This window comes from Phyllobates terribilis, unplaced genomic scaffold (assembly GCF_046119375.1).
Source record: "Phyllobates terribilis strain yellow unplaced genomic scaffold, ASM4611937v1 Scaffold_2__4_contigs__length_985480577, whole genome shotgun sequence".
Lineage (NCBI taxonomy): Eukaryota > Metazoa > Chordata > Amphibia > Anura > Dendrobatidae > Phyllobates > Phyllobates terribilis.
The window spans coordinates 344,978,011-344,991,584 of NW_027362762.1; the positions used below are offsets into that span (position 1 = coordinate 344,978,011).

Genomic DNA, 13,574 nt, shown 5'->3' on the forward strand with positions numbered 1-13,574 from the left:
GTCAGCGGGGGGTCACGTGCTGCCTGTGAGCGGCCAGTGATAGCGCCACTCACAGGCAGAAAAGGCAGAGGGAGGTAATTATAAAGAAGTTGCTTTTCATCATAAAAACACTTTGGCATATTTTGAATAGTAGTGGTCATTTTACTCAGCTCTGCAGCCTCTATTCCATGATGTGGCCAGTTTAACAAGCTAAAACTGGTGAAAGATTCTCTTCATAAAAATCCAACTGGGGGAAAGCAAATAACCAAACCTTCTCTCCATAATGAATGCAACAATAGAAGTCTGGAAAAATTTGCAATCACATCACAAATAGAATCCATCTCTTTGGATTACATTGAATATACGTTTTGTGACAACATGCTAAGGCTGCATGCCCACAATAAAGTTCTGGTGAGTTTTTGATGTTGTGGAGTTTCTGCTGCATTTCTTCACCTATTAAGTAAACTAAATTACTTGCATTTTTTCATTGTGTCCTTGGGTGCATTTTTTTACATGCATTTTTATCGCGTTTTTGACATTGCATTGCATTTTTAGTGTGGACACTACGGGGCTTTATTCTGTTCGAAACGCCTTTTTTTCACAGAAATGTGAAATAAACCAGGATCAGTTTATATATGGAATAAACGAGAACCACTTGTAGCTATACATCATTTGAGAAAAAGCATGAATAAAATGCAATAACCACTATTGTTTGTAGTGTATTATGTTTATGTTGACTTACAATTAAAAAAGGAAAAAAGATTCACCAATAAAATGTCAGAAATAGAACATACTTTTTTGAAAAAAAAAATCTGCATATTTTGCTACAAATTCAGTGCAATAGTTGTAACTAAATCTTTTCAAAACTCGCATAAGTTAGACCCTATTCACAAGTTAGATTTTTTTCATCAGTATTTGTAAATCAAGATCAGAAGTACCCCCAAAATACAGAACAGGGTAAATCTTTTAATTACACTTTTTTTCTGTGTGTAAATTCCACTACTGATTTTAACTTATAAAATACTGTTGAATCTACCGACCAAAAATACAGCGACCAAAAAATAAATGTGAATAAGGCCTTATATGCTTATTTTGCTGCCATTTCACCACTGAATTCACCTCTCTTTAATAAGGCCTCATTCAAACGTTTGTGATCTGTCTCCCACACAAAAATCGATCCAAGATTCATCAGTCTTTTAGATCAGATTCTCATAAATGTTGGTCAGTGTCTGTTTCTAGTCAGTGTTTCATCAGTTATTTTTCACATATGGCTAAATGAAGCTGCGAAGCTACCCATTACAATTTTAATCACAGACCGCACACGGATGCTATCTTTTCATGGACACATAGGCTTGTATTGGTAATTTTGATCAATCACTCAGATAAAAAACATAGTCTGCAAAAAATAAGACATGTGAACAGCTCCATTATAATACGTGCGTTTTCTATCTGGGGGATTAAATATGCAAATTGCTTCTTCAGAGAGGAAGAGGACTTGAACTCTAGTGCTACCTATAGGAAGCAGCAATCCTAAAAGTCAACTAGACGTAATTTGCATATTTAATTTCCCATAGGAGTATGAATGGCATATAATCACTCTGACATGCCAAGCCTGGTTAGTCACCCTCCACAAGGAGAAACGTTACCCCTTAAATTCCTATCCAGGAAAAGCACAGATGGAACATTTACGTGAAAAATGGACATCTGAATGAGGTCTTAAAGGAGTAACATATCCGGATTTAAAATCAACACTACAAAACAATTACCGTCCACCATCTGTACCAATTTTTCCCATCATACATAGATGAGGTTTGATAGAATCTCATTCCCAGCACTCGTATTTTCGGCCTGGAAAAATTTAATCTAAGCATCTGCGGTGTATCCACCAAATGTGAATGTATCTTTAAAGGGAACCTGTCACCAGAAAAAACGCTATTAACCTGCAGATATGGAGTTGATCTGCAGGTTAGTAGCGTTATTAACCTGCCCAGTGTCCGCACTTAGCCACATGCTGCAGTGAGAAAATTAACTTTATTGTCCCCTGCATCATTTCGGTTTCAGTCACGGGGGCGTCACTGGCTCAGGGTCTGTCACCGCTGTGAGTATACTGAGCTCTGGCTGTAAGCGCACCCCCTGCCCTGACTGACACTGGCTCTGCATTGGGGCCGACTGTCAGTCAGGGCGGGGGGGGGCAGTTACAGCCGCCACTATCTATACTCAGAGCGGTGACTGATCCCGCACCAGCGCCACCCTCGTCACTGAAACCAGAACATTGCCGGGGAGAAATAAGTTAATTTTCTCCCTGCAGCGTTCAGCTAAGTGCGGGCATTGGGCAGGTTAATAATGCTGTTAACCTGCAGATTAACCCCTTATCTGCAGGTTAATAGCATTTTTATTCTGGTGACAGGTTCCCTTTATGATATATTAAAATGTCGCGGTTTGTTGTCTGTTAGGCTCGTAAAAATCCTTCTGCACCCGGCACACGGCAGAAAAAACGTACATAACTGAACAAAGCTATTAAAATAAGAATGTGGGGATCCTTCCACCTCATGTACCTAAAGCAACAAAGTCCTTGCAGTGTCCTGGAATGTCTGAGAGAGGGACTGTCCTTGAATTTGCAAAACTTCTGAGGTTATCCGACATGGACGGGCATTGCTCTGTTTGATAGATTTTTCTTCTCAAAGGAGAAAAGATCTATTATGGTCACAGGTGTCAACAACTGCTCATGAGTAAAATGTTTTGTGGTATTATAGTGCTATAAGAATATTATATTAGACCTCAGATTAAACGCTAATTATGTGCAGATCAGGTTATGTGAACAGGCTAGAAACAGTTAATCTGTAGTGCAGTTACAGATCACAAAACATATTTTAGCTTTGCACTGTGTGATCACCAGCTGATGGTAGACTTCAACCTTCAGACTTCAAACCTTCTAGGAAGAACAACAGTATATTACACAGTATAAACATATTTTTGGATTACAGTGCAGTGTATATATATATATATATATATATACGTATATATATATATATATATATATATATAATATATACACACATATATAGCAGACAGGTCATTCTCCTTTTTTATTTTAAGCAACTCTTGCTCAACCACTTACTTAAAGGTTGGAATTAGTTGCGATAGATACAGTTTTGTAGACAGAACAAACCTGTTTGTGGTGTTATGAAACCTTCATACTTCAGTGTGGCCACAAGGTAAGATGTTCTCTCTTAAATTGTTCTAATATATTTAGAGGAGTTGTCACATGCCTATAGCAAATATATATAGTGGGTATACAGAAAAGTTGATCGCGCGGGGACAGAGGTAATGCTAGAAGTCCTTGCTGTTACTACAGAAGACCAGGAGCATTGAAAGGATGACTGGGAAAGTGCAGACTGGAACATTTAAAGGGGTTGTCAGACGCCTAAAAAAAATGTTATTTTGCTATTGGTGATTTTAAAATAAGAAACAAAAGCTTCTTTTCCTTCCAGGGCTCCCACAGATCCAGCATGGACCACTCTGGTGGTTGGTGATGGCTCTGGAAGCTGTCTGACTGGAAGACACGGGATTGCTGTGGCGTAATAGTAGACAGAGTAAAGGATCTGCACATCTGAAGGTGCATGGAGATATTCAGATAGGATTTATTGACAGTATTTCATGTCCATTTGTTACACCGCAGTAAGTACAGTATAATGTTTCAGGTGAAAAACCCTTCATCAGACAGGATCCAACTATATCACGACCTGCAATGTGTGTGTGATTGGCTGCAGCAGTCATTTCATTAGAAGAGTGCGTCATTACACAAACATCCAAAGATGAGTTTTTCTATTCACTTTACTGCTGCAGACAATCAGTTTGATGACCGGAGTAGACATCACTACTGGAGCTGACGCAGACCTCCAGAGCAGCATGTGCTGGATCTGCAGGGTTGCCGCAAATTTAGTATCCCTCTCTTTATTATTTTAAAAGCATCAATGCCTAGTAAAAAAAAATATTTGTGTCGGATAACCCCTTTAAGGTAAATATATGTTGCATGTAATAGCTTTAGTCTCCTTTTTATTTTTAGTTTACGTTGGCAAAAGGGGACAGAAATTGTGGGGGAAGGGAGGCAGCATTACGCAAAGTGTGCTGATGGCTGATCACTTGTAGAAACATTTTAAAGGAAAATCCTTTAAGAGAATTTGATTATCAAGGTTGCTTTCTGTAGCGGTCAGAAGTAAATGCCTGTAAAGAAGACACAGGCAAAGGTTTATTGTTTGATCTAATGGACGTTCACATAGGCAACTTCCTAGTAAATACAAAACATGCCAGTACATGCACTCTTTCCTACAATAATGTTCATACAACGAAGCAGTTCTGCTCCTATGGTAAACTCAAGACAATAGGGAAAAATGCCGTCTACAATAGGTCAGGCTGCATGTGTTTAACTCATTCACGACGCAGCCATATTCCGTTTTTGCATTTTTTGTGTTTTTTTTTTACTTTCTTCCCAGAGACTTTTTTTCTATTTTTTTTTGTCCACATAGACATATTAGGGCTTATTGTTTTGCAGGATGATTTGTAATTTTGAATGACCCCATTAATTTTATCAACTAGTATACTAGAAATCGGGAAACAATGCCAAGTGTGAAGAAATTCTGAAATAAAACAAAATTCTGACATTGTTTTTTGGGAATTGTTTTTACGGTGTACTTTGCATTGTAAGAATGACCTTGCAATATAATTCTCTTTATTACGGTGATACCAAACTTGTCCAGTTTTTTATTATTTTAATGATGAAAAAATTAGAAGTTTTAAAAAAAAAAAAAAAACTCTTTTGTCCCCATTTTCTAAGACCCGTAACGTTTTCATCTTTCAGTCGATTGGGCTGTGTGACAGCTTACTTTTTGTGGAATGAGACATTTTTATTGATAGAATTTTGGGATAGATATGACACTTTGATCCCTTGTTACAGCGGCCAAAAAAACTTAATATTGGTGTTTTTTCATTTTTTCTGTTTACAATGTTTACTAATCGGGTTAATTGTCTTTATATTTTGATAGATTGGACTCTTCTTAATGCACCAATACCAATACCACTTTTGTGTATTTTTTTTTTTTTAAATTATCTTTATTTTTAATGGGGGGAAAAGGAAGGTGATTTGAACTTTTATGGGTTTTTTTTCGCATATTTTTTTTTTAAAACATTTTTTTTTTGTACTTGTTAGTCCCCCTTCAGGGACCTGAATATGCGATCGTCTAATTGCTTGTGCTATATACAGCAATACCACAATGTTGCTGCATATAGTAAAACTCACGGTCTCCTTTGAAGCCCCCCCACAGGCTGGATTTCAAGGGAGCTCCACAATGACAAGCACTGAGATCTTCAACAGACCCCCGGCTGTCATAGCAACCCTTCGGCAACCTGTGATCACCAATGGACGCATAGAATGATGCACCCCCCCTGCCGGGGCGTTAATGCCACTGTCACGTGTTTGACAACGGCATTTGATGAGTTAACAATCACGGGCATTGCTTCGTGCCACCCTTGATTTGTTAGATGCAGGTCCTGGCTGTAACACACAGCCATTACCTGGTGTATATGGGATGAGATAACCCCGTGAGCCTTCTCCATTCACCTGCTTCCGACTTATGCTGTACATGCACAGCAAATGTCATGAAGCGGTTAAAGGGATTGTTCCATTTTGGAAGTTTATGAAATACTAGATGGTGGCCCGATTCAAACGCATCGGGTTTTCTAGAATATGTATGCTATACACCGGGCTCAATCAGCAGAGCGGTGTTTAAATTTGGCGCCAATATCGCTGATTGGTCGCGCACGCCGGCCACGACCAATCAGCACAGCGGTGTTTAAATTTGGCGCCAATATCGCTGACTGATCGTGGCCGGCGGCCGCAACAAATCAGCACAGCGGTTTTTAAATTTGGCGCCAATATCGCTGATTGGAGGGACAGAGAGCCTGTTTAAATTTAGCGCCAATATCGCTGATTGGCCGCGACCAATCAGCAAATTGTATTAGTGAGGACCGGGGAGCGGCGCTGCGGGAGATGACCGGCTGCTCGCAGCAGAAGTATCCCAACCGGCAGCGCCGCTCCCCGGTCCTCCCTTCACACTTGCCGTCGGGAGATCAGCGGGCCAAGCCGCTGGTCTCCCGACGGTAGCCACATGGGGGTCAGCGGCGCCGCAGGTCGGGGTACTTATGCTGCTAGCAGTCGGGAGATGAGCGGCAAGCTCCGCTCATCTCCCGGCTGCATCGCCGCTGACCTCTGTGCAGAGCGGTGTTTAAATTTGGCGCCAAAATCGCTGATTGGTCGCGGCCCCCAACCATATTATGAAGCTCATCAAGAGAATGCCAAGAGTGTGCAAAGCAGTCATAAAAGCAAAAGGTGGCTACTTTGAAGAACCTAGAATATAAGACATATTTTCAGTTGTTTCACACTTTTTTGCTAACTATATAATTCCACATGTGTTAATTCATAGTTTTGATGCCTTCAGTGTGAATGTACAATTTTCATAGTCATGAAAATTCAGAAAAATCTTTAAATGAGAAGGTGTGTCCAAACTTTTGGTCTGTACTGTATATTAGATTAGCAACATACCTCATAAATATCCGGGTCTCGCCACATCTAAGACTCGATACTGTGACCGCATTGTTGATGCTTTGACATGTGTGTGTTTTGACTGCATGTTTAGCAAGGTCATTACCACAACGCGTTGGGAAGTTGTTTTAGCACCCTTTCATCCCACTGGGGGGTCTCCTATCCTTGGGTAAGTGTCCACTACTGGTTTCACTTTTGTTCCAGTTCAGCACAATTTTTCAGGAGGGCTATCATTCAGTGTTCCCTCTGATTGGCTTTTGATTAGCTATGGGGTGTTTTAGCAGCATTTTCTGCTCCCCTTCATCTAATGTTACCTCCTAATAGTCTTTCTGCTAGGTGGTTAATGTGCTGATAGGTGGCTTTTGTATACTTGTTAACTTCATTACCTTCCACTTTACTCCTTGGAGTGGTTATCCGTTTGGGGTGTCTGCTTCTGTCCTGTACACATTGTAGATGTTTTATTGACTCTATGTGAAATTTTTACAATTTCTATATTTATTTAATAAAGAATTTTCGTATTTGCATTTAAAAGCTCTTGTTGTCTCCTGTTATTATATGTATCTTGGAGCTATGCTGCTGTCCTGGCACGTTCTTACCTATTGGTCAGGGGCGGAACTACCGCCCGTGCAGCCGGTTCATTGAACGGGGGCCCCGAGGGAGAGGGGGCCCCTCCAGCAGGGCCGCCATCAGGGCATGACTGTCCTGACTCCAGTATGGGGCCCGGCCGGTAGGGGCCCCCTCGGAGCCCCGTTGGGGGCCCCCCTCTTGTGCGTCTCTCTCCTCATGGGGCCCCCGACCCCATGCTAAGCGCCGGGTCCGGGACATCTCAGCGCTGCGCTGCTTCGGCAGCGCCTTCATGATTCCCCTGACTTCCGGTCATGTGACGGCGCCGTCACATGACCGGAAGTCAGGAGAACCTGGTGTCAGTGATTTGGACGAGCGCCAGGATTCTGCAGGGATCGCATGGGGGTAAGTATAACAAGTTTTATTATTTTTAAAATACAATTAACTAGGAGTGGGGGGGGATGAGAGATGCACTATGGTGGGGGGGGGGTGAGAGATGCACTATGGTGGGGGGGGGTGAGAGATGCACTATGGTGGGGTGGGGGATGAGAGATGCACTATGGTGGGGGGGATGAGAGATGCACTATGGTGGGGGGGGGATGAGAGATGCACTATGGTGGGGGGGTGAGAGATGCACTATGGTGGGGGGGTGAGAGATGCACTATGGTGGGGGGGATGAGAGATGCACTATGGTGGGGGGGTGAGAGATGCACTATGGTGGGGGGGATGAGAGATGCACTATGGTGGGGGGGATGAGAGATGCACTATGGTGGGGGGGATGAGAGATGCACTATGGTGGGGGGGATGAGAGATGCACTATGGTGGGGTGGGGGATGAGAGATGCACTATGGTGGGGGGGATGAGAGATGCACTATGGTGGGGGGGGATGAGAGATGCACTATGGTGGGGGGGATGAGAGATGCACTATGGGGGGGGATGAGAGATGCACTATGGTGGGGGGGATAAGAGATGCACTATGGTGGGGGGGATGAGAGATGCACTATGGTGGGGGGGATGAGAGATGCACATGGGGGGATGAGAGATGCACATGGGGGGATGAGAGATGCACATGGGGGGATGAGAGATGCACATGGGGGGATGAGAGATGCACATGGGGGGATGAGAGATGCACATGGGGGGGATGAGAGATGCACATGGGGGGATGAGAGATGCACATGGGGGATGAGAGATGCACATGGGGGGATGAGAGATGCACATGGGGGGGATGAGAGATGCACATGGGGGGGATGAGAGATGCACATGGGGGGGATGAGAGATGCACATGGGGGGATGAGAGATGCACATGCGGGGGGATGAGAGATGCACATGCGGGGGGATGAGAGATGCACATGGGGGGTGAGAGATGCACATGGGGGGATGAGAGGTGCACATGGGGGGGTGAGAGATGCACATGGGGGGATGAGAGATGCACATGGGGGGGATAAGAGATGCACATGGGGGGATGAGAGATGCACATGGGGGGATGAGATGCACGGGGTGGGTGAAATGCATGGGGGGGATGAGAGATGCACATGGGGGGGACGAAAGATGCACATGGGGGAGACGAGAGATGCACGGGGGGGATGAGATGCACGGGGTGGGTGAAATGCATGGGGGGGACGAGAGATGCACATGGGGGGGACGAGAGATGCACATGGGGGGATGAGAGATGCACATGGGGGGGATGAGAGATGCACATGGGGGGGATGAGAGATGCACATGGGGGGATGAGAGATGCACATGGGGGGGATGAGAGATGCACATGGGGGGGATGAGAGATGCACATGGGGGGGATGAGAGATGCACATGGGGGGGATGAGAGATGCACATGGGGGGGTGAGAGATGCACATGGGGGGATGAGAGATGCACATGGGGGGGATGAGAGATGCACATGGGAGGGATGAGAGATGCACGGGGTGGGTGAAATGCACGGGGGGGTGAGATGCACATGGGGGGAATGAGAGCTGCACATGGGGGGGTTATGTTTACATAACTTTGTTGCCTTATGAAGGGCAGGGGGGGGCCCCCAAAAATTTCTTGCACAGGGGCCCACTACAGTGACGCACCCCTGGGCCTGTGTCGCGCAGCGTTGCGCACGCGGGAGCTTACCCGGAACCGGATCTGTTGAGGGTTGTAGTCTCGTGGCGGTGACCCGGTCCGTGCCGAGGGAGTCAGACTAAGTGGCGCTGTATCAGCGGTAGATGTAGGACGACTACGCCACCCGTTGAATGCAGCTATGGAGCTTCCGCTGCAGGGCAGACCGCTGAGGCCGGTGGTAGGATAGTGCAGCGTAGATGGTATAACCCCCAACGGGAGGGGTATGGCCTCAGGGCAGCCGACGTGGATGATGGGGGTAGCAGGAACCACTCAGAGACGATGCGGTGTAGTTCAGGGTCTTTACTGGTGACAAAGATAGACCCTCCCGGAGTACTGGCTAGCGGTTGGGGCCTGGTCAGTCCTTGAGCAGATGGGATCTCCCCTGGCCAGGCGGAGTTGTAGGCCTCCCAAACTAACGATACTCTTCTGGCTACCTTGCTAGAAGCGAGTATAAGTAGCCCACGTCCCTGAGTGTACCGTGTGGTGCTCACCCGTATGGCCGGTGACTCGGGGCCTTCTAGTAGCTTCCGCTCCACGACGGCGGTGCTGGTCCCATGCGTGTGACCGTGCCTTCGGGTTTCTTGGCCAGAGGACCTGAAATCCCCTGCCTGACGGATTCTGCTGCTGGGTAGGAGTTAGTCCCCACAGCCTCGGACTCCGGGTCCGGTAAGAAATCTTCTCAGTCAGGGCGAGCTCTGCAGCTGCCAGCCCCTGACTTTTTGTAACACTGCTCCCACAGAGCTCCTGTTGTTTCTTCCTATGCTGCTTCTCTTCTCTACTTCTGGCATGGCCCAGGAGCTGGGCCCAGCCGGAGCCACAGCTCCCTGTCAGCCCTCCTGGCTGCACTCTCCCTCTGAACTCTCTAACCCTGCCTCAGCCCCAGGTTTATACAGGGGAAGTTCTTCCCCTCCCAGGACTGGGCAGGAGGTGTGGCATGCACAGGATCCCTGACCAAGAGACCTCCCACCTGCTCTCAGACATAACATTGCTTGTTACTGTGGAAACCAGACCCCTGGGGTGCCACATTCCCCCCTAGTGAAATTTAGTACTCCGGGACTAAACATATTTTTTTTTTTGTAAAACATAACAAGTAAAAACAGAAACAGTACAATAAAGAAAACACATAAAGATGGTTACGGCGTGTCCGCAACCGGGTGCAGTCTTTGAAGGAAACAAAGGTGTCCATTTCACCAAAACAGGGAGACGTAACCAGGTAGGGGTCTGTCCTGCCCCGAGTCCTTAACAGTCTTTTAGTCCATCCTGGGTTACGCTCCACTAACTGTACAAAGGATTCCCGGTAAATCCACCAAGGACTCCTATAAATTACTAGAAACACATAATTATTTACAGGATATGGCCGCTCTCAGTCCTCGGCCAGTGGGGATAAGGAATGGCTGCTCACAGTCCTCAGCCTGGTTTAAGATAGGGGCACATGGGGAACAATTCACTAATCCCAACGGGGACCATATTTTAATTAGCAGCAGTCCTTGTACCCTAACGGGTAACTATGTACAGCTCTTTATTCACGCTACTTCCCTTCAGTAGCTATGTCCTCTTTGTGCTCCCTCCTGAGGGTAGTCCTCAGACCCGTCCGGGTCCTCTTGGCTTTCCTCGTATTGGTAGTACTGCAGCTCCTCCTCGGTTAGCTGGGTTAGTATCTCTGCGACAGTCCTCCTCCCAGGTGGCCAGGACTTTACCTCCCTTTGGGCTGCCCCGGTTAATTGGGCCACCAGGATGCTCACTTTTTGCTCCTCTGTGAGGGGGTACACCTGGAAGAGGCTATCCAGCTTTTCTCTAAAGTCATGCAGGGTATGTGACTCCCCTGAGTACTGGGGTAGCCAGGCTGCCCCCGGGATATAGGGCATGGTGAAAGGCATGACCGAAACAGCGGTGGCGCTGGCGGGGGTTGAAGTGGTGAAGCTCTCCTCCGTATCCGACATCCTTCTCCCCCCTAGTGGACCGTGGCCTACCTTGCGATGATCCTCTTCCGTAGGCCGCGGCTCCGCAGTGGATCGTCAGGGTTGAGGACCTTCCGTCGCGCTCCTGTGACGTCGGCGTCTGCTGGGCTCCTTCCAGGACCTTACGCAACGTCCGGACGTGAGGCGGGGCTTCAGTTCTCGCGCGCTTTCGGAGTCCACGCCCCTCTTCTTCCCGCGCGGCGTCTTCAAGATGGCGTCCAACGGCGGGAAAACTCCACGGAAGGCGGGAAGAAGGCTGAAAATGGCGCCGGATGGCGGGAATCTTCACCGATGGCGGGAAGAAGGCTGAAGATGGCGCCGGATGGCGGGAATCTTCACCGATGGTACGTTTAAAAGTCTCTTTTTTCAGGCACGCAGTACCCGGTGGTTGCGGGCACGGAATCCTGCCGACTACGCCAAAAGTTGACGCACCCCTGGGCCTGTGTCGCGCAGCGTTGCGCACGCGGGAGCTTACCCGGAGCCGGATCTGTTGAGGGTTGTAGTCTCGTGGCGGTGACCCGGTCCGTGCCCAGGGAGTCAGACTAAGTGGCGCTGTATCAGCGGTAGATGTAGGACGACTACGCCACCCGTTGAATGCAGCTATGGAGCTGCCGCTGCAGGGCAGACCGCTGAGGCCGGTGGTAGGATAGTGCAGCGTAGATGGTATAACCCCCAACGGGAGGGGTATGGCCCGTGGATGATGGGGGTAGCAGGAACCACTCAGAGACGATGCGGTGTAGTTCAGGGTCTTTACTGGTGACAAAGATAGACCCTCCCGGAGTACTGGCTAGCGGTTGGGGCCTGGTCAGTCCTTGAGCAGATGGGATCTCCCCTGGCCAGGCGGAGTTGTAGGCCTCCCAAACTAACGATACTCTTCTGGCTACCTTGCTAGAAGCGAGTATAAGTAGCCCACGTCCCTGAGTGTACCGTGTGGTGCTCACCCGTATGGCCGGTGACTCGGGGCCTTCTAGTAGCTTCCGCTCCACGACGGCGGTGCTGGTCCCATGCGTGTGACCGTGCCTTCGGGTTTCTTGGCCAGAGGACCTGAAATCCCCTGCCTGACGGATTCTGCTGCTGGGTAGGAGTTAGTCCCCACAGCCTCGGACTCCGGGTCCGGTAAGAAATCTTCTCAGTCAGGGCGAGCTCTGCAGCTGCCAGCCCCTGACTCTTTGTAACACTGCTCCCACAGAGCTCCTGTTGTTTCTTCCTATGCTGCTTCTCTTCTCTACTTCTGGCATGGCCCAGGAGCTGGGCCCAGCCGGAGCCACAGCTCCCTGTCAGCCCTCCTGGCTGCACTCTCCCTCTGAACTCTCTAACCCTGCCTCAGCCCCAGGTTTATACAGGGGAAGTTCTTCCCCTCCCAGGACTGGGCAGGAGGTGTGGCATGTACAGGATCCCTGACCAAGAGACCTCCCACCTGCTCTCAGACATAACATTGCTTGTTACTGTGGAAACCAGACCCCTGGGGTGCCACAACAGTCTGTGTCTGCCCCTGCTATTGGTATTGACGTGCCTTCAGCAACCATGAATTTGGGTTTTGTGTTTCTAACTCTTTGCAGATGTTGTCCTTGGTGGGATTTGAATCCAGGACCCCAGTGCTACAAGGCTGCAGTGCTAACCACTGAGCCATGGTGCTTCCCTAATTAATGTTGAATATTGCTACGTGTCGTTATAATTAACCAAAAATTTACCAAATACTGGTCTGTGTTCTTACATATGGGAAAAATCACAGACTTCTGAATGAGGCTTCTTTTTTATTTTTTATTTAGTTACATTATACAGCAATGCCTGTCTATTCTAATCCATGACATGGTTTCAATAAATCTTTCTCATTTACTCCAGATTATTTCAAGGAAGTAAACGTTTCTTAAGACTTATCAGAATGCAGAATACATAGGTGTGTCATACCTGGATTGTAGTCACGCAAGAAACATCTTTCAGTTTTGTTTCTGAACAAAGGTCGATACCTTTTATGACCTTTGTATTTTACTTTACACAGATTTTGATGAAACTCTGTATTTCATTTTGTTACGGTATAACAAGATGACAAGACACAATTTGTTAATCTCTTATCAGATTGGATTTTGTATGGAATGAGGCAGGACTGGTGTAATGTTTATAGCATTGACAGCTTTGTGATAAGTCACGCACCTTGTGACAACCAGCTGGTAGGGAATGATTGCTTGATAAATACTTAAAGTAATTGTCCCTAAAATTCAAGGACCTAAATCTCGGTACGTTTTATTCCATCGCCTGGAATTCCCTATCTGTCTTGGGAATGGTCTGATTCTAGTTCTCAACTGAGAGGTGGGTAAGTGTGATTTTCATAATAAGGTGTGGATTTGCTGGAAATTGCAATTTTTTTATTCACTTCATA

The 13,574-nt window shown here is 47.1% G+C and overlaps 1 protein-coding gene across 11 annotated transcripts in view; it reads left to right on the forward strand.

Moving 5' to 3' along the window:
* Positions 1-13,574, forward strand: part of HHLA2 (HHLA2 member of B7 family) — a 162,744-nt gene that overhangs the window by 27,143 nt on the left and 122,027 nt on the right. Inside the window, exons 1-2 of one of the 11 annotated variants that reach the window (XM_073664607.1) lie at positions 2,883-3,194; positions 3,471-3,657. The exons of 3 other annotated variants lie outside the window; for them this stretch is intronic. The gene's annotated coding sequence lies outside the window, so the exon portion shown is untranslated. Of the gene's footprint in view, positions 1-2,882; positions 3,195-3,470; positions 3,658-3,852; positions 3,998-13,150; positions 13,509-13,574 lie in introns of those variants that run through there. 7 more of the 11 variants (XM_073664596.1, XM_073664602.1, XM_073664598.1 and 4 more) reach the window with 7 other exon arrangements.